The sequence below is a fragment of the Aptenodytes forsteri genome, unplaced genomic scaffold (genome assembly GCF_000699145.1).
Source record: "Aptenodytes forsteri isolate BGI_AS27 unplaced genomic scaffold, ASM69914v1 Scaffold284, whole genome shotgun sequence".
NCBI classification, from domain to species: domain Eukaryota; kingdom Metazoa; phylum Chordata; class Aves; order Sphenisciformes; family Spheniscidae; genus Aptenodytes; species Aptenodytes forsteri.
Window position 1 is genome coordinate 3,170,798 of NW_008794445.1, and position 22,910 is coordinate 3,193,707.

The 22,910-nt window shown below is 39.6% G+C and overlaps 1 long non-coding RNA gene across 2 annotated transcripts; it reads right to left on the reverse strand.

The window, feature by feature from the left end:
- Window positions 1-4,956: 4,956 nt before the first annotated feature.
- Window positions 4,957-21,600, reverse strand: LOC103907766. 2 transcript variants are annotated; one of them, XR_658114.1, is made up of 4 exons: window positions 21,553-21,600; window positions 15,435-15,498; window positions 6,157-6,188; window positions 4,957-4,988 (listed from the first exon to the last, which is right to left on the reverse strand). It is a non-coding gene; the product is annotated as an uncharacterized LOC103907766 (long non-coding RNA). The 2 variants fall into 2 exon arrangements; XR_658113.1 differs by lacking the exon at window positions 6,157-6,188 and having other exon boundaries at window positions 4,968-4,988.
- Window positions 21,601-22,910: the final 1,310 nt, after the last annotated feature.

Sequence of the window (22,910 nt, forward strand, 5' to 3'; positions counted from 1 at the left end):
AGAACAGTTTATGACATGATTTTAAGAAAACATTAACAATGTTTTTAAAGTCACGGTAGCAAGAAGACAGCTATAAAATCTGCAAAATCACCATAATAAGTTATAATTGAAATAAATCCTGAATCTGACTGCATTCTATGCACAATCTAATGACAACCCAGGATGGGAAAGAAGGGGAGGGAGACAGGAACATATAACCTAATAAAAGAATTATAGGAGCAATCACTTACACAATTTTTTAAAATAAAACCAGGTGCCTTAATAAACATTTAAAATATTAGTCCTGTCTTTTAACTGTAAATGGCATATAGGCACTAAATTAGCTCCTTAGAACCATTTAAAAAGTTCAGCTCTGTAATTTGTAAGTGAGCATAATCACCAACAGCTTATGTGGCAACAATTAATCCCATGCTTTGTACAGCACTCAGTCTTTACAGTAACAGGAGTACCTTCTGATACCTAAAGCACATGCCTGTTGTGAGTCATACCGAAATTCCACACATTCCAACTAGTCTCTTTCCCTCCAGCACATATGGTACTTTGTAGAAGGCAAGCATCCCAGATCAAGCAAACCCCAAAAATTGACAAGCTGGTACAAGCTTTGTCCAAACCTGCAATCATAAAATGCAACAGTTCATTCGAAAGAATGTTACCTCATCTTAAACAAGCCTACAGTGAGGAGAAACCAGAACTGTCATAGGCTTCTAACACAATGTTTTTCATGACCTCTGGACAAAGATAACTACAAATTCACCTGGGAAAATGGGTCAAGAGAGAGGGTCAATAAGCTAGTGGAGCAATTATCATAATTTCAAATTAAAATTAAATAGAAGGACAATTTTGATCGGAAGTGATCAAACTGCATAAGATTTGTATATTCATCATCTGTTTTTTCTCTTTTTTGTAACCACGTTCATCAGGGCCTTGCTCTAACCCTGCCCTAAGGCTTGGGAAAAGTTATCTTGGCATCTTAGTACAGGCGACTGAGAAAAATCAAGATACACTTAAGAGTTTCAGATGACTCTGTAATGACCTTTTTTTTTTGGCTTGTGTGGCAATGAATGAGTCAGTCACAGGTAATCTCTCATAGTTAAAGAAAGTTGAGGCCTTGATGAACATGGGTAAAAAAGGAGAAGGAATGTGAATTTTGGCTAGAAAATTCACTGTGAAGCACAAAGACAAATTAAATAACTACACTTTAAATGTTCCATTAAGCTTGATGTCTGAATAGAACCTAATAATTGTGTCAAAACATTTTACTAACACCTTACCACATAAGGTTTCCTTCCACTGAAGTGACAAGAAATTGTTTCCTATCTATCTGTTATGTTCCAATACTTCAGACATATCCTTAATTGCTTTTATTGCATTTTAATTTAGTGTAACTTAATAACAACTATTCAGTCCAGATGTTTTAAGGTCTTTACACCCATTTATCTAGGTGTACCTATCCTTGTAGGTACACACACCTACAAGGATAATGTGTAGCTGTGATAAGAGAGAAGAATATGAAGACGAGTCTGGGTCTGAAACAAAACAAAACCAACAAGAAAACCCCCAGAAACTGTCTCTTGCTGATCTTCAGTTCTCTAAGAGCAGAAAAAAAAAAAGAATCCGCTGTCCTAGCACATATGACAGCATGTGCATACAGGACTGCACACCCAGTTCTCCCATGGCATACATAATTCCATGATGCTTCACATGCCAAAGAAATTTCTATTTTAACTAAGCTATAGTTTATGTTCCAGAACCACAGCCTGAAGTAACAAATTCAGTACAAATCCATGTAATATTTTTCTACAAACATCTACAGATAAGCAAAGTCTTCTGTAAGCAAATGTTACACAAAGGGTTAACCTGTTAGAAGCGCTCAGCATAAGTAGTTAGTTCAGCTGTGAGTCAGCAATGCCTGTCTAGAACTGCAAACAGGAGACCCTTTGACACAGATAGGCAGCTTCCAGCAAGTCTCTTATTTACCATCTCCTCCCCTCCCACTGCAACTCAGCTTGAATCTTCCTCATACCTTGAATTTGGCAAGTTGTCACAGAAGCAGTTTCACTGCACAAGATATGCTTCTACAACCACTCTGGATTGCTCAAATGTTTAAGCAGATTGACATCTCAACTGACATATCATCATCTCTAAAGGATTTTTTTTAACATGTTTGAAGCGAAAGGCACAACACCACAGATACAACATATTTAAAAAAAGGAGCTTTAACAAGCTCAACAGCTTTCAACAGCTGTGCAACCTCTACCCCAAGATAACTGAAAAGTTCCCATTTGAGGGAACAAGTTTATTAATTCAAAATGCATCAGCTATGTTTCTCAACAGCTCACTAAGCCAAGTCTCCTTTTATGCTATGACAGTTTGCAGATAAGCATATTTCAACAGCGCTTTTCTGTCCCACAATACTTTAATGAATGTACACACAAACAACACATAACAACATACTGCAGTCTAGGAGAAAAGAGCATTGTATACCTCTGAAGATAAGAAACATTCAGGTAGTTTAGATCAGGGACTTTGGACTTTATGCCTTGTCTGAAAAGCTGCACCTCCAGCAGTAAAATTTCCACTATTGTGCTGAGTCCTGATAAAGAATCAGATCTGAAGAGACCCACCTAATGAGTCATTTCCGGGAATATCCTAATTTTCTTTGGCAAAAGGTGTGGGCAGAGGTGTTCCTTTTCAAATACTTTTTAAACCCAACTCTATTTTACCTGTTCCAGTCAAGCAGATTTGAAGCCCACAATGATACAGCTTCAAGGTCGAGTCCATAAAAATAACATTATTCTGATAGAGGACAACCATCTATTTCTGTAAAATATTCCCAAGATACAGATTTTTAAACCTATCCAACAACTGAGTCATATAAAGACTCTCATTTCTTTAACAGAATAGCCTTTCCTCTGACCATAACAAATGCTGTGGTGTCCTGCTTGTATCCATTCAAAGCGCTGCTACAAGTTTCATTTTCCTAAAAAGGTACTCTTATCCTTTCCCAACATTAGCATCCCTTTCCCTGTGGCATCAAGAATAAACTGCTTCTTCCCAATTCAGGACCCTTAATCATGCCTTATTCACTAAGAAAAGACAAAACCTGTGTCCAGTAAATTCACAATGTCACCTTCAGGTGGCCAGCTGTCAGGTTTTGGGAACAAAGGCTCATATGCTTTTCCCATGCTGCCTTCAAGCCCTCTACCACCTTCAAAACTACCTCAGTTAAATTTCATTTGAAATTTCTCCTTGCCTTCATAACTGTAAAATGCCCAAGTCTGCCACTAGTTGAGATGTGTTGAGATCACAGTCTATCATGCTGACTAATATTCCAATTTCTTCTCTTTTATTTACCACCACCACCTTTATCTCATACTCGGGAGGACTGCAAACATTAAGGATTAGAAGCTTTTTGTTCTGTTTTTGCAGTTTCTAACTTCTCCATTTTTAAGGCCTGTAAACATGACTGTAATCACATGATGGTATAATGTATATGAATGAGGAAACTTTTTATTCTCTTAAAAAACAATATTTGGGTTGAAGTTAATTAATTCTTCCAACAAGCAAAACATTGATACACTGTTCAGAGAGGGGCATGCTCAGTTTCTGGAAGTAAAGAACCAGGCACGTCACGTGAGGTATCCCTCCAATCCAAATTACTGTCCTATAGTTCACATATTCTAAATCACTTTACCATAAGCATTACGTTCTGGCTATAAAACCATTCCAAAGCTCCCCAGCATTTCCAATATGCTGTGCCATGCAACTTTATGTGATGCATATAACGCAACATATAATGCCAAACACTATAAGGCACCCAGGACTCAGCCATGCTCATATCTGTAGTATCTTGCAGATAAAGTTGATAGCAAGAATTTAGACTCTAGCAAGACCTTCATAATGCCAAGAGCCACCAACATATGCCCCAGAGAGTGGAGTAAAGGGAGATCACCAAGAGGAATTCACAAACAAAAGCCACCAGTGATCAAATGGTTTCATCAGTCAGTCACAGGATGGGGCTGAACGTGCAACGGCTTTCATGGCAGCCTGGTGATCCTGAGCTTCAGACGGTTCACATTCTTCCAAACCCAGGAATTTTGGTCACCAAGTGATCCTGTATTTTGCCACTTCACTGCCACTCACCAAACAGTCAGAGGGATTCATACCATAGTTGCCCATAAGCTACCCCACAGCTCAAGAAACATAGGCAGGTCATTCTCACTCTAGGATTAGAGGGCCTACTGAGATATTTCATTTTTAACTCTAGGTCTTGTTCCTCCTTCTAACAAGTCTGATAGAACTTTTCAGACATTTGCAGTGAGAAAGTTACTCACCCTTGGTAAGTGCAGACCAAGGTGGCAAAGAAAAATCTACAGATGGCTATAGTCTGAAGATGAGCTAATACTTCCTTTGACTGACTGTCTCAGCTTTGCACAACTTTTAGTCACCACAAAGCACATGGAAGTTGTTTCTGGTATTCACCTAAAACAATAATCATTTAACACTGGAGCTATCTGGAACTTCCATAGCCAGTAACATCAATCCTTCCCATCAAACAATGTAAATCAGTTTTGTCAACTCTAGATTATTAGTTCCTCATGCAAATAAAACATTGTAAGAAGTAATAAGCAGCAGCCCTGTCATCAGAACACATACCATGACAACACCACAGTACTTCCTTGGTGAGGACATACTACATGAGACATGAGTGCACTGTATCACTTACCATTCTTCCTTTCACTGAGTGGAGGAAGGTTGGGGTTTCGGCCATGATGGAGGTTGATGGTCAGCTCGGGCTGCAAGGAGAGCTCCTGCAGCTCATTGGCAACAGCTTCGCTCTGAGGGCTGGGCGCCGCCGAAAGTGACACCAGCACCGGCTCATCATCATTTTCGCCAGCCCCTCCTCCGTCCAGCCCATTTCCAGCAATGACGGAAGGGGGCAGGCACACCACACCGGAGAAATCCACTTTGGCTTTCGTGATGGCAACCTGCAAGACAAACCAAAAAAAAAAAAAAGTAAATCTCACATGAGAGTCTTAACCCACATGTCCAGTTCATCGTGGCGTCTCCATATTCTAGAGAAACATGTTCTTTAGCACAGTGTTTCATAGAATCATAGAATAGTTTGGGTTGGAAGGGACCTCTAAAGGTCGTCATCTAGTCCAACCCCCCTGCCGTGGGCAGAGACATCTTCAACTAAATCAGGTTGCTCAGAGCCCCGTCCAACCTGACCTTGAATGTTTCCAGGGATGGAGCATCCACCACCTCTCTGGGCAACCTGTTCCAGCTGGTGTTATCATCATCAATTCAAATCCAACTAGTGATCGAAACTTACTAGACCCGGCAGTTTATAAACTTGCATAAACCTCCAACAGCATCACCGCAGAAACTACTGATGAAACTACAGATTATTATCGTTTTCTTAAAAAGTATGAGAATATTCTCAACTTTTGGTACTTCAGGAACCCAATCCTGAGAAGACACAGATTGAGTTGTTCCACTGAATTCAGTTCTAGATAGGCTGACCTCTTGACTACTCTCCTTTTATACCAACAATGATGTTTTAACAGGACAACTGTCAATTTGAAATCCAGTCAGGTGAAGTAATCCTTCATAATAAACCTGGAAGGACAGCTGAGTACAACAAATGAGGATTTTCAAATAAAATCATTTGCATTTCAAAAAAGAATTCTCTTGCCCCATTCACTATCAGTGAAAATGAATGCAAGAAAAATATTCCACATAAAGTTAACAAAAAAGCTTTCCTGTGTAAAACCTCAGCTGCAGTAACTGAAATGTGCAATATATAAAGGGCTTTAATGAAATGAGCAATTTTTTATATGTTTCATTATATTTCCATAATTCTTTAAATAAGTATTTAAAAGCCACCACTCTGTTAAAATTCTTTTATGTTCAGTAATTTAGACAGAAACAAACCAGCTGGAAGTCTCCAGTGAAATGGTTACTGTGTCAACATTTAAGCAGTAACGGACATAATACAAGGGCAAACATATTTGGTTTTGATTAATGAAGATGGAAGTCTCCTGCTTCTTAGTATTCTGCTGTTTCAACCAGTCTAAACTCACAAGACTACCACTACATAACTCTGCTGCACTGTAGTCATTTACCAAACAAAAGGTATTTCCAGAGGCTAACCTTCAGCTTCAAAAAGATGCAGGTAAAGCAAGCTGCAAAGAAGCAAAGTAAAAACCATCAGGATAATCCTCTAGAAATCAATCAGAAAGCATAAACTTGGAACAACATTTTTAACAATACAGTTTTTTATTAAGTATTCCCCACTTAACACTCATAATTAACCTGAACGAGTGTGACAACATTCAACACATTAATAGCTGATAAAGTAGCTCAAATAGTCATCTTCCCCACTTCCATTTCAGTTTCGTACTTCAGTTGATTAGTAATGTTTGCTCTGTAATACCCAGAACAAAGTTATAAGTGATAGTACATTTGTTTCAAAAATTTGTTCAATGTATATTCAAGGCAACAATAAGAATTACTGGCAATGAATACATGCTGTTTCATCCATGCTGTCATACTTTCATTCCCAGGACCCTATGTCATGATCTGAAAAGAAGCAAGGAAAAGAAGGGTGGAGGAAAAAAAGAAAACAACAAAAACCACCAACCAAAGCTGGTGCTTGTTATAACAAAACAAATGAGACTGAGCCAAACCTTACTGCCATATGAGTATTTGCTTTTACTTCAGTTACAATTTGGCTAGAAAGTGCCTACCCCCTCCTTGACATATTTCCTGTACAAAGTGAACATCGCTCATATCCACTTGAGAGCAAATTGTAACGGTAATCTGCAAAGAGAAAACATTGGGATTGTGCCCTTCTTCTCTTTACAATGTATACAGAAAGCTTGGAAACACAGACCCTTAAACCACAGACTTAGAAGAATGATATAACAATCCTTGCAAAGGCTGGAAAGAGTTAAATCATGACCAATATAACTGGCCTCAGGCCCTGTCCCTGTAGCATGGGAGGCCTGTGAAAAGGGGCTAAAAGGAAGAGTAATTGCTCAGTTAGGAGGCTGGCTGGTAAGGACTGCTGTCACCCTTAGAGGAGCCAAAGCCAATGTGCTTTATCAAAGGAGATGTACTGGAGACATTACACTTTGCCTAGTACCACATGATGGTTAGGTCAGACCATGTGGGAGGACAAGTGCAGCCAGGCCTGAATCCACAAACAGGTGAGACACATAACTAACACCCACCCAGCAAGGATCTGGAATGGCAGAAGACTCAACCTTCCCCCCTCAATCCATCCTAGTAAAGAAAAAGAGTTCCTTCCTCTTCCCACAAGGGGAAAAAAAACTTGACGTGTCTCAGAAAGTCAGATCTGCTTCAACTAGGAAAACGGCAAACATACTTAGGAAATTCTGACATGCTGAATTTTCTTTTAAACAGGAGTTTGTAACCTGAAATCACATTTCAAACACCATTTTAACAACAGTGTTGTAAAACAGAATCTGTTTTCCTAATCTAGGTATGTTCACATTAGCCAGTCCACTGAAACTATATCCTTTATGTAAAAGCACAGTACCAAGCTACAGTAAAAGCAGTCTAGCCTAGACAGCCACAACATAGAGCAGAGCAGGAGATCAGTGCTCGCACACCAGTTTGCTACGTAACCCTGAGCAACACCATGTCAAGTGGTGTTGGGATTATAAACCAGAGTTTCTCCAGTAAATTGTCCAATGGAACTTCAGCACAGGGGCTGGATTATCACTAAAGTTGTACCTGGATCTGCAGGTTTCCTAACTCATGCAGAAGACGACACAGATGGAAGGTATCTTCTTAATCCTAGTTGGCATGTCATTCAATGTTTGTCCCACATCAAAAGTAACACAGCTTAAGCAAACCTTGCCTTGCCTGCCACCATGTCCTGCATTGTGCCAGCAGTGCTGCTTGTATAGCCACACCGCGAACCATATCAGAAAGCTGATTCAGCAGAAATGCAATTTTTCCTAGGCCATTTTCAGCTGGATCGATTCCTCCATACAAGCCACAGTTGAACCAGCACAGTACAGGGGAACACTGCCACAAAATGCAAAAAATCACAGTCTGACTCTGTGCATCTCAAACAGCCTGGACAACAATTCTATTACTCAAATAGGGTTGCAGCTCAAATGAAAATAAACTGGGAGAACCATTAAATGCATTAGGGAATCCTGCCTTCTCCTTCCTCCACATCCCCTCCCATTTCAGGCCAGCACAAGAATCTGCAGTGACACAAGATAAACCAATGAGAAAACTGACCCAGGTGTAAAAGCTAGTCTTCTGGTTCGCACTCCAGCTAAATCAGGACTCTGGTGCAGTTTGCCATGCAGCCACACCAACGCTTGTGCCAGCACAGCACAGGGGGGAGAACCTGCTTACACCATTAGTACACCCAAACATCTAGCCACTACCTAAGGGAAAGACAACTTTTTTTAGAGCAATGCCAGGTCTTAGTAAGCAACATATCCCCACTTAAAAAAAAAAAAAAAAAAAAAAAAAAATTTTTTTTTTCTCCCAGTTCACAAGACTACAGTAAAAGCTGTAATTGGGTGAGTTTGAATTTATTGGTTTCAATTAAAAGTCTGATGAGGACATAGAGGGATTTGGAAGATGCTTTGAGGATTTATAATCATCCATGCTGCGTTATTTAGAAGTCCTGTGAAAGGCATGGAATCCTTTTCTATAACCAACCGTAAGGCTGTTTTTAGACTTCCCAGACAGTTATACCACTCTATAACTGTCATTGTAGAATGATCAATCAGTTAGTTACACACATTAATATTTAGAAGCTAATTAAAATTTTAAAATGTTTGTTTTCCTGTCATTTCTGAACAGACTAGAAACTTTCCCATAAAGAAATGTGCCATACCATGATCTTTAAGTGAGTCATCCAGAAGCTGATGGGCAGTCTTAAGAGCAAGTATTTCTTATCCTCAACAAGGGTTTCAGGGTGAGTGCCCTCAAGGATTTGTATCTGTTGCCTAACCAGACAAAAGCTTTCTATCATGGCATTTTTCTACTTTTGGGCCAGCTGCTTCCGGGACAAGACTGGCTGTGATCCCACAGATGTTCTACAGCAGCAACACCAGCTTAAGCCATCCTCAAGTTCTCCACTGTCCAGCTGCTCATTTCTGTCCTTACATTGCCCCTTCTTCAACTGGGGAATCAATTTAGCTGAAAACCAGCCATCTTTTCTGGGTATTGAGCAAAATCAGTTCCCCAATCTAGTCCATTGCCAACTACACACACAGCTGTGTCACCATAATGCAGGGACAACAGCGAGCTCTCAGGAGCCAGGAGTGCTCAAATTACGTTGCTATAAAGCTCAAAACTCCTTTATCAACAATACAAGCATGGACCACAGCACTCAGGAGAAGATGCAGCTGCTCAAAAGAAACATTACACACTACTCCAAAATATATAAATAATCTTTCTCCCTTTCTGACTTCTGGAGGCATCTAACAAACTTCAATTTCAAATAGACAAACATGGCAGAATCTATTCTGTGCAAGTGATAAGATTAAGAACCATAGCCAGTAGGAATTTTTGGAAAAAGATGATCTTTATCAAACCTGCAAACTACAAAGACTAAATTGCTCTGCAACTTCTACATGGTAGCTTTTTAGGTGCATCCTCTTGCCATCCCAACACCATATCACAGTAAACACACAGTAAACCTGATTAGCTTACTCCTTGGTGAAAAAAGTATTCTACTTTGCATTTACCATATGAAAAAATTATTTATAGAAACTTCTTGTAAAGCTGCTCGTCCAGAATCACTGAAGGATAGCTCAAAGCCCAAAAGGTGAAAGGGAAACAAAACAGGCAGACACATGCAGTACTGAAACCTGTCTGACCCACAGTAAGCTAGTTCACAGCGCTAAGTGAAAAGAAAACTGGGAGCGGGAGAAGGGATTAGGATTAGTTTCCTGCCATTTTAGCTCCATTAATCATCCCATCATAAGGCCAGACAAGCACCAATGTTGGCACAAGGAAGCAACAAAGGCATGCATCCAAGACCGCCCTTTTTGGCAACAGCTAGCTTAGATCAACTTAGCTGTATCATAAGACCACATCCTCTGCTTAGACACTAAACTGGCATTGCCAACAAAAGGAACAGTCCAGCCTGCTCATTCCTCACCTCCTGTGGGCCAGCACAGGCTGAACCAGATCAAGGAACTGATCTGTGTCAAATTTGACCTGGCCACACACACACGAACTACTAGTTTTACTCTGCATCACTTCCTGATCTGGCTTGCCACCCAGCCACACAAACACTTGGGCTAGCATGAGGGAGAATGAGGCAGCTGGAAATAAAAAAGAAATCAGGATGGCTACTTTTGGTAGCAGTATCATCTTAAGGTGTTGTTATACAGTTTAATCTACCCAACATTCATGTTGGACATGAACACATGCACTAGGTCTTCATGCATAAGACTCTCAATTTTGGCAATATTCACATACTTATGGCATAATCAAGATCTTGACAGTCAGTATTTAAATGAACCAAAGAACAGTACCACCTTCCCTAACGTGAAACCTCAATAACCAGAGTAAAACATATGAAACAAAAGGAATTTAAAAATAAGTAAGTAAAAATCAGAGAGACATTAAAAAAAAAGAGCACAATTCCCAAATCCAGCAAGGACACCTCTATAAACAGCTTTCCCTTGTTTGCGTTTTGGGGCTGAGTTGCCAGGGTAATAGCAATTTCCTACCAATTTAAGAATTGCTAAGCAACCTCCAGCACCTAACAGCAACAGCATGTGTGTGCAGCTGGGCTATTTTGAGAAGACAGTTTTGTTTTTTTTTTATTTCAAACTTAAGAGCAGCCTTCTGTTAAATGATTATGCCAGCTGAGATCATCCAGCCAAAGAAGCAATCTCGGGGCAAAGTGGCTTTAAGTGGACAAACCTTTGAAATGAGTGAGAAGAGAGGAAGAGAATGTGATTGATATGCCCAAAGGCAACTATACCCCCCAGGTCATCACAAATCAAAAGAATAACCCAGGAGAAATGAAGTTTGCAGCAGACGGAAGCCAAAGCATCGCATTAGCTTGAGAAGCTATAACAATCAGAGTGAGAAATACTCCTTTTAGCTTTAGATATCAAAGAAAAGTCACCAACAGGAAGACCTCCAAGGTTGTATTAAAAAAAATTATTTAGTTTCCTGTCAGTCAGCTTAACCCAGGCACACACCTGTTGACAGAATTACTTCTCCAGTTAATGGAGAGTTAAACTGATGACACTGTCCATAAAGTACATACAATACAGTAAGCAGCAACGCAAGCATCACAAAGACAATGTAATAGCTTGTTCTTGAGGAACCACCTTAAGTTAAGAAATCAAACTATGCAGACCACTAAAGAGACACCTTCTTAGGTTATGGAATTTTATTTTAACACACATATTACACATATTCGTCTTCTGCAAAATGAACCAGTCATCAACTTCCTTCACTTTCACAGTAAGGGGGGGGGGGGAGGGCAAAAGCAGCAAAAAAGTAACCAACCCCCTTCCTCATTAAAAAGAGGGGGGGGGGGGGGGGGAGCAAAAGCAGTCAAAAAGTAACCAAATTCGTTCTGGATTAGAACCAGTGATTTGAAGGTGTAAACTGTCCATCTTACCATGATCACAAGCCTCACAAGCCACTACCCTACGAAGGCCCTATTAAAAATGCAAAGATTGCAACACATGTGAACAAAGATGCTGGCAAAACATGGATGAGCACAACTTTCTATCTAAGCTAAAGAATCTGAATCTGTATGTATACTGTGCCAGCAACATTACAGTAAGAGAGGACATCTTTGAATCACCACCAGAAGTCTCTCCACTACCGCCTCCAGCAAATCTGTCAGTACAAGAGTCAAAAAACATGCTTGGGCCAGCAAGAAAATGGCAAGAAATGTTATCAGACAAAAGGCATGAACAGCTGTATAGAGATGTTAGGACTTAAGGGGGAAAAGATGCAAAGAACACATCTAGTGCAAAGCAATCAACTGCATAATTTCTGCTATAGACAAACAAAGCCTCGCACGTGATTTTAACAACCACTCATCAAGAACCATATTTCTCAAGCTCTAAGTATTTCCTTCATAAGACACCAGCATTTGTTTTGCTCAGTCCAGCAGTGACAGAAAGTCTTTAAGAGGTCTTGAAAAATCATCATCAAACATCCATTTCTTAAAACCACAAATGGCAGGCTAAGAAATGTAGTCTGGCATTCCAGATGTTTTTTAAGAAATACTTTTCATGATTCAATATGTATTTGGAGGAACTTTGTGGCTTTCAAGCTCATGGAACGCTGGGTACACAGAAGAACTGATAATACCAGAGCTAGTTTTGAGAATCACAATGATATTTATAATAAATAATCCTTGCTCAAAAAGAATTAACTCCCCACCAATTTCTGAAGATCTTATTTAAGCTCAAAGCGTGAATGAGGAAGACGTCCTTCTAATTTCAGAGGACATTGAGCCTTAAACTGGTGAAGCAGTTTATAGACACAATTCTATCATACCTCTCAGTGTGTTGAATTAACCTTCTAGTTTGTGAGAGTAAAAATGATAGCTACTGAAGAAATAACAATTTCTACTGAAGTTCAAAGAACAAAAGAGAGCAAAAAAGATGTGATGTTCAGGTCTCGTGTCAATGGGTACTTGTATATTTTAGGCCTTGGTCATGATATAGCTCAATGTCATAATTAAAAGAGGAATCCAGCCTTCTGCTATCGAGCTATTGGTTCCTGCTGCTTCCTTTTTGTCTGATCTAATGAGTGTGCACCCACGGGGTGACTCAGGTCAGCTGAACCAGCAGACGACTAACTCTGCAAAAGATTAGAAACCATTTTCTACAGGGTCAGTCAGCTAGCTGGACGTGCCCTGTGGCTGCACAATCACTAGCTCTGATGCAAAGGAAGAAGCAGGATTGCACAGCTGCATAGAGGTTTGACCAGCCTTTGCAACAGCAGCTCACTGAAAGATCAACTTAACTGTAATGTCAAAGAGCACACTTAAACATCTAGCAGCTGTGCCAACTTAAGCAGTCTGCTACACATTCCCACTCTCATACCTTCCTCATTGTGAAACTAGCATAAATCTTAAGGAGACAACATGTACTGGACCAGAGGAAAAAATAATCTAGAAAAAACCACTTCTTTCCAGGAGGATCTGTTCCCCAGAGTGGCTCACCGTGGCCACAAAAACAGCTATGCCAGCAAAACAGAGGGAGCTGTGAAAGGGAGCAAGCTGTTTAAGCCTGCACTGGTGCCAAAGAAATGCATGATGAACTACAGTGTGTTTAGAACAGGATTGCCTGTTTTCCACCACCTTCTGACTGACTTCCTTGCAATTGCTCTCTGATGCATTTTTTAAAATTTCCTTCATGTCGGAGGCAAAGCATTCCTCCCCGCCCCATAGGGCCAAGCAGATGAAGCAATGGATTCAGCCGGCAGCAAAGGCATGTGGCAACGGACACCAACAACCAATGGAAGCAGGGAGGCTGCAGCAAACTAGAAAAGGGAATGCTGACTATTTGCAGCCAGATGTGAGCTTTGACTTGGAAATTCATGGCAGGAAAACTGAGGGGCTGAGAAAGTATGAAGGAACTCATGTTGAATGTGGATTTAGGGCAGATTGGGACAAGAAAGTCATTGGACAAGAGGAGAGTGGAAATAAGACCTCAAAGAAACAATATGCTTTCAAACACAGAAGATTTGAACTTTGGGACAAGAACTGGATGACCTAGGTCATAACAAAGTAGTGACTTGGGCAAGGAAAGAAAGGAAGGAAAGATAGCTCAGGGAACCAATCTAGACTAAAATAAAAGAAAATAAATTTTAAAAAGGAAAAAAAGGAAATAAAGCAAAGGTAAAATAGTTAGATTTCAGTCAGTTCAGCTCCTGGCATAAGCATTCATGTCAGCACAAAGCAGCAGGCAAAACTGCAGAACTTAAGAGTCTTACGGAGTTTATGGCAAGGTTTTTTGGCAACTTACTTTTGTGTGTCTGAGGAAGTAGTTTTACATTTTATCTAATTCAGTCTGATCATGGGCTGTGACTAAGAGTATAGGTCCATATTGTATCGCCTCACCTCAGTTTGAAATTCTCACCTTCTCTCCTTCAAATCCAGTGGCTTTGCAGCCACAAGAGCAAGTCAATTCAGCTTGCTGTTCTGATGGAAAGCTACACCTTGAAACAAGCTTGTTTTTCCATTGTGCTAGCAATCTGAGCCCTGCAACCACAGGTTCATTAGATCCCATCAAAAAAAACAAACAAAAAAACAGAGGAGCAGTGCCCACTGAAAAGTGACAGCTTTCAGTTACCTCATGTTAGGTACAGTGTGAAACCAAAGCCTGAAACAGTCTGCAAGAAGTTTTCTGACCCCAGTCACATTCTTTAGTCATGACAGTATGAAACCGTCTACAGAAATTAAACCAATCTGAATTGACTTTGCCTCTCCTCCCTGTCAATGGACAGTGGGTGTGGAATCCAAATTTCTTTGAATTTATTAGCATCTCCTAATGCAGCTACCCAGCATGACATTCATTTAAGTGGAAAGTCCAGCAATTGAGACTGAGTTACCAGATCTTCTGTTCCCTTTTTCCCCTATGAGAGCTGACTTTCCACCCTTGGATTTCCCCGCTACTGAAAAATAGGTAAGAATTTTCTTCAGTGATTCATAGAGAAGCATATATCAGTATTACTGTCTTGTCTAAGCTAACCAGTTTATTGAAAAGAAGTAGTAAGTACTCAAGAGGTGCTCCCTAACATGTAAATCTAATGAATATGGGTAAAGAACATGAGGGAGGGGTGGGGGAATTGGTACTGCCGCTGTTCTTCACCAATTCAAAGGATACCAAATTCAACCTTCACTACTTCTTTCTTTGAAGCAACAATATTAAGAGCCAGCACATGAAGGACATCTAAACCGAGACTTTTGTTCTGGTGCTAGAATAGATTAAAACATTTTTTTTTCTTTACTACAAGACTCAGCCTGAGACCACAGATAATGTCTGAATGTATCATCCTCTCTTCTGAGTGCTACTGTATCATGCTAAGCACAGTTACAGTTTTGCAGACATTACAATTTTACTGTATAGATACAATTGTTTGCCTTTATATACTTGAATAAATCAGCAAAGCAAGCCAAGTATCAGTAACACTGAAAAAACTTGTGACAAGCCTGACTAATTGCTAGGCAGCAGTGAAAAAGGGACAAGTGTGCCATTAATACTCTTAGACTATAAAATCCAAGCTGGACAGCTGTCACACCTGGTGCTAGTACAAATTCAAAATATTCCACCTCTAACACACCACTGTCCCTCATGTTTAGTGACCACAAGCAATTTTCAATTCAGCACATAAGAATAAAAGGTGCAGACCAAAGACAGCAAAGAGAACACAATACATACCTTACTCACAGTTCCCACAGACAAATCCAGCTCACTTCCATGCCAGCAGCTCTCTCCCCAGTCACTGAAAGGGAAAACAGGACACAAATATTCAGAGATCTTAAAAAAAAAAACAAAAAACCAAACACAGCCCATTTTCTCCTTTAAGAGTAAGGAGCGAAGTCCTTCATCTAGGATTCTTTTTTCCTATAATCTTTAATTCATTTGGCATACACAACAGAAGTTGAATTGAAATACCATAAAGACTGCCACACTTGTATACGCATACCCATGCTACTTGCAGAGCAGAACTTTTACTTTAAGACTATTGGTTTGTCAGTTCTGAAGAATGCATTGTTTGAGATTTACTAAGCCAGAATATTCACCAAATCATACACTCAATCTTCCCGTCCTTGTACCGAAATCATTCTTAAACATTGGATAGTAGAAGTTGGAGACTGTTATGACTAGTTTATTACACCATGTTATCCATCCAAACAAAAACAGGGAAAGGTAAAAAAAAAAGTACATTTCAGAGATTTGTCATGACTGCAATGGGAAACCCATTTTGGAGGAGGGGGAAAGAGGGAACCATCCTGCACACCTTAAAAACTCACAAATGTACTGAAGTAACACACCACTTTGGTCATACAGTTTTAACAGGCACGCACAGCAGTATTTGGCTAGAAAATAATTACTGTGGAGGCTCTGGAAGACTATTGTCTCAAACAGCAATAAAAAGGGTCGGAAGTTGATTTGTAGTTGCCATACTTTCACTCCTACTTCCTTAGCCACCTTAAAAAAAATACAAATCATCATACGAAGTTTTTAACACAAAGTTTCAATTCCATTTCCTCCTCTGAGCTTTTCAGACTTTAGGGCTTCCCAGACACCAGAAGCACAGAACTGCAGCTGAGATGCCATGATTTTCTGTCAATAAGAGAAAATAAAAGAAACCCAGGCACCTCCCCAAATAAAAACTTCAGACTGGATGGACCTCAGACACAAGCATGAACAAAGCTGGAGTGAAAAAGAAAAAAAAAAAAGAAAAAAGAAAATGAGCTCTCTGCTGCTTTAACATCAGAAGGAATAAGACCAACTAGGCTGATTAGTCTCTTCTGAAGAAAGAATGACCACAGCTAGAAGCTTGGATAATCAGCATATTGCAAAATTTGAGAGAGTTCCCTGATCTCCAACAAATAAAAGAAAGAAGCTGTTTAGAAGCAGCTACAGGTAATGAATTGCACATCTACTTGGTCAACTCTCCTCCAATTAACAATTTGCAAGAGAAGGGATTTACAGTACTGATACAACAAAAAAAAGTAAGGACACTACTACTTTAGAAGCTTCCCTTACAATCCCTTTCAGAGAATGTTTCAATTTTTCTTTGAATGAAATGTGTCAGCACACATTAATCATGGCTCTACCACAGAATCAAAAAGTCATTCTGCCACCTCTTACAGTATTTGTCATCAAGTCAATGTTTAGAATTACTTACTTCCACTGAAACAATTTAATGTGAGAACCCATAACAAGTAATTATTTTTTCTTTAAAGCAGCAGCGAAACTGATACAGCTGTAATTAAAATATGATAATGATGCAAGACTACAAAACCAAGTATATACTTACAAGGTACTTTTTACAGAATTGCGGATCCTAGATTTCCTAAAAGGCAAGGCAAAAAGGCCTCAAGAAGTCAAGGAAAGTCTTCCACAAAGACAGTAAACAATTAATCACTGTTAAGAGTTCGATATTCCAACCTGATTGGAACAAAGTGCCTTATTATATAATCTGGTAAAATAATTTTTCTGACAGCATTAAGCACATAACATCAAAATTTAGGTATGGAATGTTTGCTTGTGATGATGTTTTGTTTTTTTTTAAATCACAAATTATAAGTGAGTGAAATTTATCCATATATTAAATCTTTACTCCAGTGCAAGTTTTTGGCATTGTTTGGTTTTGAGTGGGATTTTTTTTTTATTTGGGGTTTGGGATGTTTTGGGGTTTTTTTTGAGACATAGGTACGCCTGAAACCGCTTTTCACACATGAAATGCATCTCTAACTTCTCCACGCTTTCATTTGAAGATTTCTGCTGGCCAATCCCTAATTTCCAGTAATCTTGGTTCACTGGATATTCTCTTCCAATCTGGGATTGCAACAGCACTGATAAAGTTGGACAATCATCATGCTGCTGCATTTCATTTCCAGCACTTAAGATCCATGTTCTCCTGAATCTCATTTGAGTCAAGACAGCTCCAACAGTGAGCCTTTTCTTGGTCTGCCTGTCCCACCACCTGGTACAGGGCATCTACTAGTCTTTTACAGAAGTGGAACCCCATATCCAGTCAAAAAATCTTTGTATTTTCTTCAGCATGTTTTTCTCTGGAAAACTTCAGATTGCTGAATATTCCAGGTCTGAAGAATATACCGGGCTATCCCTAATCAGCTGGCAGGGTGATGCAGAAGGGAGAAGAATTTCTCTGTACACCCCCAGTTCTACATGCCTTCCAAGGCACTCATTACCAGCAACTGGCCAACACAAGACACCAGGCTGGATAGACATCTCACCTGGCACAATATGGAAGACCTTGAAGTCTTACCTCTTAAGGTATGCATGAAGATTAAAAAAATATATATATATATAAAAAAAATACACACATACACTCAGTGATTTTTGGCATCTTTGCAAAAACTTAGCACTATCCTTCAGAAAAAAACGTGTGTGTTTGTGGACAAACACAAGACACCAGGCTGGATAGACATCTCACCTGGCACAATATGGAAGACCTTGAAGTCTTACCTCTTAAGGTATGCATGAAGATTAAAAAAATATATATATATATAAAAAAAATACACACATACACTCAGTGATTTTTGGCATCTTTGCAAAAACTTAGCACTATCCTTCAGAAAAAAACGTGTGTGTTTGTGGACATGCAAACACACACTCAGAAAACAGGACAACTTATTTCAAGAACTTCCTTGCCTCAGTTTGTTTACCTCTTCTGAGTTTCCAGCACTTCCATTTGCCTTCTCAGGTGTCCAGAGATCCTTGTTCTCCCACAAATAACTCATCCTGCAGGACAGCATATATTTATCTTTCTCCGTCTACTAAGAACTAAAGTTTTATTCCAGATACTCTGGCCAATAAAAGGCCAACTTTAAACTTTCAGTCCTATTTGTCAAGGAAGTTCCTGCTCAATCTTAGCAGATGGTTAAAGTATTGCATCCTGTGATTTACTGCTTAGTCATCTGAACCTCAAGTAGGAGATAAACTGGCTTGCAATGGGCACGGACAGTCATCAACTTTTTTTCTAATATGTGTGCCATTAAGCTAAGAGATGCTGCAGGTATAAGGTCTTTATCATTATTCTTATACAGTCACCCCACGGAATTTCAATCCAGCTTTAAGACGGAACAACAGAAAACACAGACACACCCCGCCTTCAAAATAACAAGTCAGACTTCACAAAAATTTAGCAGAACAGCCTTACAACTGTAATGAAAGACAAGCTCTTTACTTCTCCTTCTATACTGCAGCAAACAAGCAAAGATTAATCTGATAACTGAAACATTTTCTGGCAAAATTCCACAGTTAAACTGCTTTTGTTATTCTTTGCTTATAGCACAATCAAAACATTCCTCCAACCCTCCTTTTTCCTCTCACTATACAGTCAATGCAGGCAAAACTCCACTGTCCCAGATTTTCTGAAGAAAAAATAGTGTCATCTCTAAGAAATGCAGAAGTCTCATCTTGCTGATAAACTTCTCCATCCAATGGAAATGTTTATATGTCAGTGTTTACATGTTCAAGCCAAATGGCTGCTATTCCAGTGATTACAATGGCTTATTGCCTTCACTGGTGACTAGGAGTTTGAGCACGTCTGAACAACACAGAAACTCACTGACATGATTCGCAAGTCTGATCTGAACATGGCAACGCAGAATTCACATCCTATCTTTCTAACGGCCATACTACCTCTCAGATGGAAGCTCTGAAAAGATTCAGTCTCCAGGTGATCTGTTGCTGTAAAGCATGCCTGACAGGACACATGAAAGCGAATTTAGAGACATAGTTATATTAGGCCTAACATTAACTTGGCCCTACCAATTACTTGGAGAAACCTCTCACCCAGGTTTGGGTCCATCTTACACAATGGAATAGAAGTTACAATGCAGACTGTAATCGCATTCTGTTGGGAAACTTCTTATATTGCTATAAAAATCAGAAGAGAGGGCAAAAATAATAATTTAAAAATAAATAAATAAATCATCCAAGAAAAGTCTTTCAATGCTTTTCCAAAAGTTTCTTCCTGAAGGAGGAAAAGTTTCCCTGTAAGTGAATCCTGTCTCATCTTTGCTCAGAGCTGTACCTTCACACATATAAACAGTTGCAGAAAGAATGAGTTCATCATAACATGGGTATGGCTGTGTGTAAAGGATGATCTCATTAGAGTAAGTGTAAATAGGGTGTCAACTGTATGGATCAATCGTGCAGTGGAGACATATCCTCAGTGTCTCTACTAAACCACAGAAAGGGTAGAACTCAAGGAACAACAGTATACACACACCCCCTCCCTAGTGTGGCTAGAACTTGTCATAATTGCCATATATTACAGGAAGCATTAATTTGAGGTTGAAACAATCTGTGATGTAGACTCCTGTCCCAAAATAAAATTAATTTCACAAAACTACACGTTATCATTTCAGTCTCCTGTTCCCCTAACATGAAGGTACTCTGAAGATGATGCTTAGTCAGCGCATTTATTTGCCTCACTGGAAGATGGCAAAATAGGGAATTTTCTGCATTGCTTTATGCCAGAGGCTCCTGCACTGTGGTATATACACACTTCAATATGCACCCATGGCAAGCAGAGACAACAGCAGCAGCAGCTCCTGACCACGTCCAGGGGAAAATTTTTATTTCAGTGAATTAGGAACTTCCACAGAGGCAGCCCCCAATTGATCAGCTGTTAACAAATAACATCCTGGCACATGCAGCAGCAGCTACCACGCTGCTTCTGCTCTGCTCCGCAAAAAACCCTGCTTTTCTGGATCAGCAGGGCCAAAACAAGCTGAAAGAGGGAGCACAAGTTAATTAAGAAGGATAAGTAGAAGTAGTCAACATGCTAGTTTGTGGTAGGAGAGCAAAAGCAGATGGATGGCATGAGGTTAAGGTGCAAAAGAAAATCCCCAATTAAAAGCTCAGCCTTTAGCTTTCAAGATTTAAAGAGACTTGTGACTGTGTGTTAAATCTCACCTTCTTACAGAGATGTTATCAATATGGCTGTGTGCCTAAATCCAAAATATTTCTTCACACAAGAATAATGATGCTGCACACACACAAGAAAATGGGGGAGGGAAGGGGAAAGGAATGCTGCACAAACCAAATTCATTACTTCAATTTCTGAAATATAAACCAATCTAATTTAAACAATCACAGTACCTTGCTCAGTGACAAACTCTCAAATTTATCTGTGTGGAAAATAAGTGTCTCATATCAGAAATAGAAAAAGGATCAAAGAAAGTGAGCTACCGTTACTGGCATTGTTTCTTAACGTCTGAAAACATAGTAGCAGACTGATGGCAGACTCCTGTGTAAACTGCATGCACCATTTGCCCTCCACAAGGACAACCTGCATTTAAAAATCTCAAGGCATTGACTGACCACTATGGCATACCTAAGCCTGGTAATGTAAACTGTCCTCACCCCAATGCCATTCATTTCCCTTGAAGAAGCCACTTAACAGTGTTTGCACTCCATAAAGCACTCAAAGGAGGGAAGGTAAAATATACACATTAACCACCCACATTATGTCCCCGAAGGACTGAACAGAGTATTTGACAAAGGAATGAGTTTCTGAATTCACAGAAACTCATCCATTTCATCTATTTGACACAAACGCATAAAAAAAGAATCATAGGAACAGTTTTAAACTCTGGTTCCAAAAAGTTCCCTTTAGCTGTAGCTCTTACTAACCCACTTCTGTGCTCCCTCCCCTCTACTCTAGCTATTCATTCCTTCGGCCCTCCCCCACCTTTTATTTTGGGGGCTGAGGGGGAGAGGAATAGAACATGCACAGATTAAAAATCAGGTCTCTAACCTGGCTCAGCATGCAGCCCCCCAGACATACCATCACTACTGAGGTGACAGCACATGGTGGGTAGGGAAAAAAAGGAAAAAAAAAAAAAGAAAAAAAAAGAGGCAGATGGGAATATGAGCTGTTTAGGACAGCCCCACCACTAAAAGAAATGTCTGTGTAACCACATCCTCTGTTTTCAGTCTCAGTTCAGCAATGTGTCCAGCAGGAAATAATTAGATTTGGCTTTCCCAGAGTAGGTGTTTGACGGTTTCAGACCACTGAACAGTTGCTTTTTCTGCTTCCTCTTCAACAGTTTCTCAGGAAAAGACATCGACCTTCAGGACACAGCTGATTAAAAAAAAAAATCTTTAAAGGAAGAGCATTGTGTAACTACAGTAAGTTTTAATAATTGTTACCTCTTTTTACACAGAGGAAATCAACTGTACTCTTCAAAAGGGATCTTAATCATAATACTGAGTTATCAGTAAGTAAACAGACATTGAGACAGTCCGATTATATCATCTACAACACAGGAAGGACAGCTGAGTATAGACAGTAAAGACAGAAGACTCTTGGAATTGCTATAAATTATGCTTTCGAGGTAAAAAGCATATATGGAGACACCTCGCACATTCCAAATGAGTGTAACAATTAATCTTGTGATAATGTTTTGGCAGATCCTAAGAATCTGCTTTCTGCTCTAACATCCAAACCCTTTTTGCTCTGATCCTCCCCTGTATATAGTACAGCTGCCCTTTCCCCCCACCAAATACCACACAGTAATGTAATCACGGCTCAACAGTGAAGGAAATCCATTAGGGCTTTTTATTATTATTATTAAATTAAGGGGTATTTTGATTGCTTGAATGTACATTTCACCTGGAGGTTCAAGGATGAAGGGTCTGTGAAAAACGTTGCTGCTTTACCATGCCAGCAGAAGCCAAAGTTACAAAAAAACAGTCACAAGCAAGCACTCCTCCCCAAACCCAGGAGTTTCCTATTATTTCATATTCAAGGGGAGGAAAATTTAAAGACTGCTTTTGCAAAACCCCCATATTCTCTTAGCCCTATGTCAAAATGTCTTCTGTACTCTCTTTGCATTTTATTTCATGATCTGCTTGTTGCCTGAAGATTTGGGGGTCCTCTCCCACGATGTTAGAGTGGATGGCCTTAATTAAATAGAAATTAAAGCTGCTTCTGCAACTGTTGGAACCAGCAAACATAGCACTACTTACATTTTGTACAGAACAATATGATGCCCAAGAAGCTATAACTAGCAATATTTCACTCTTTTCCTGAAATCACATTTGGTATCTAAATTATAAGTGAGGAAGGACTGAAAAGGGCTCAGTAAGTTAATATCTGGTAATTAAGAAGGGCAAATTCGCCTACTTGTGAAAAGCTTATGG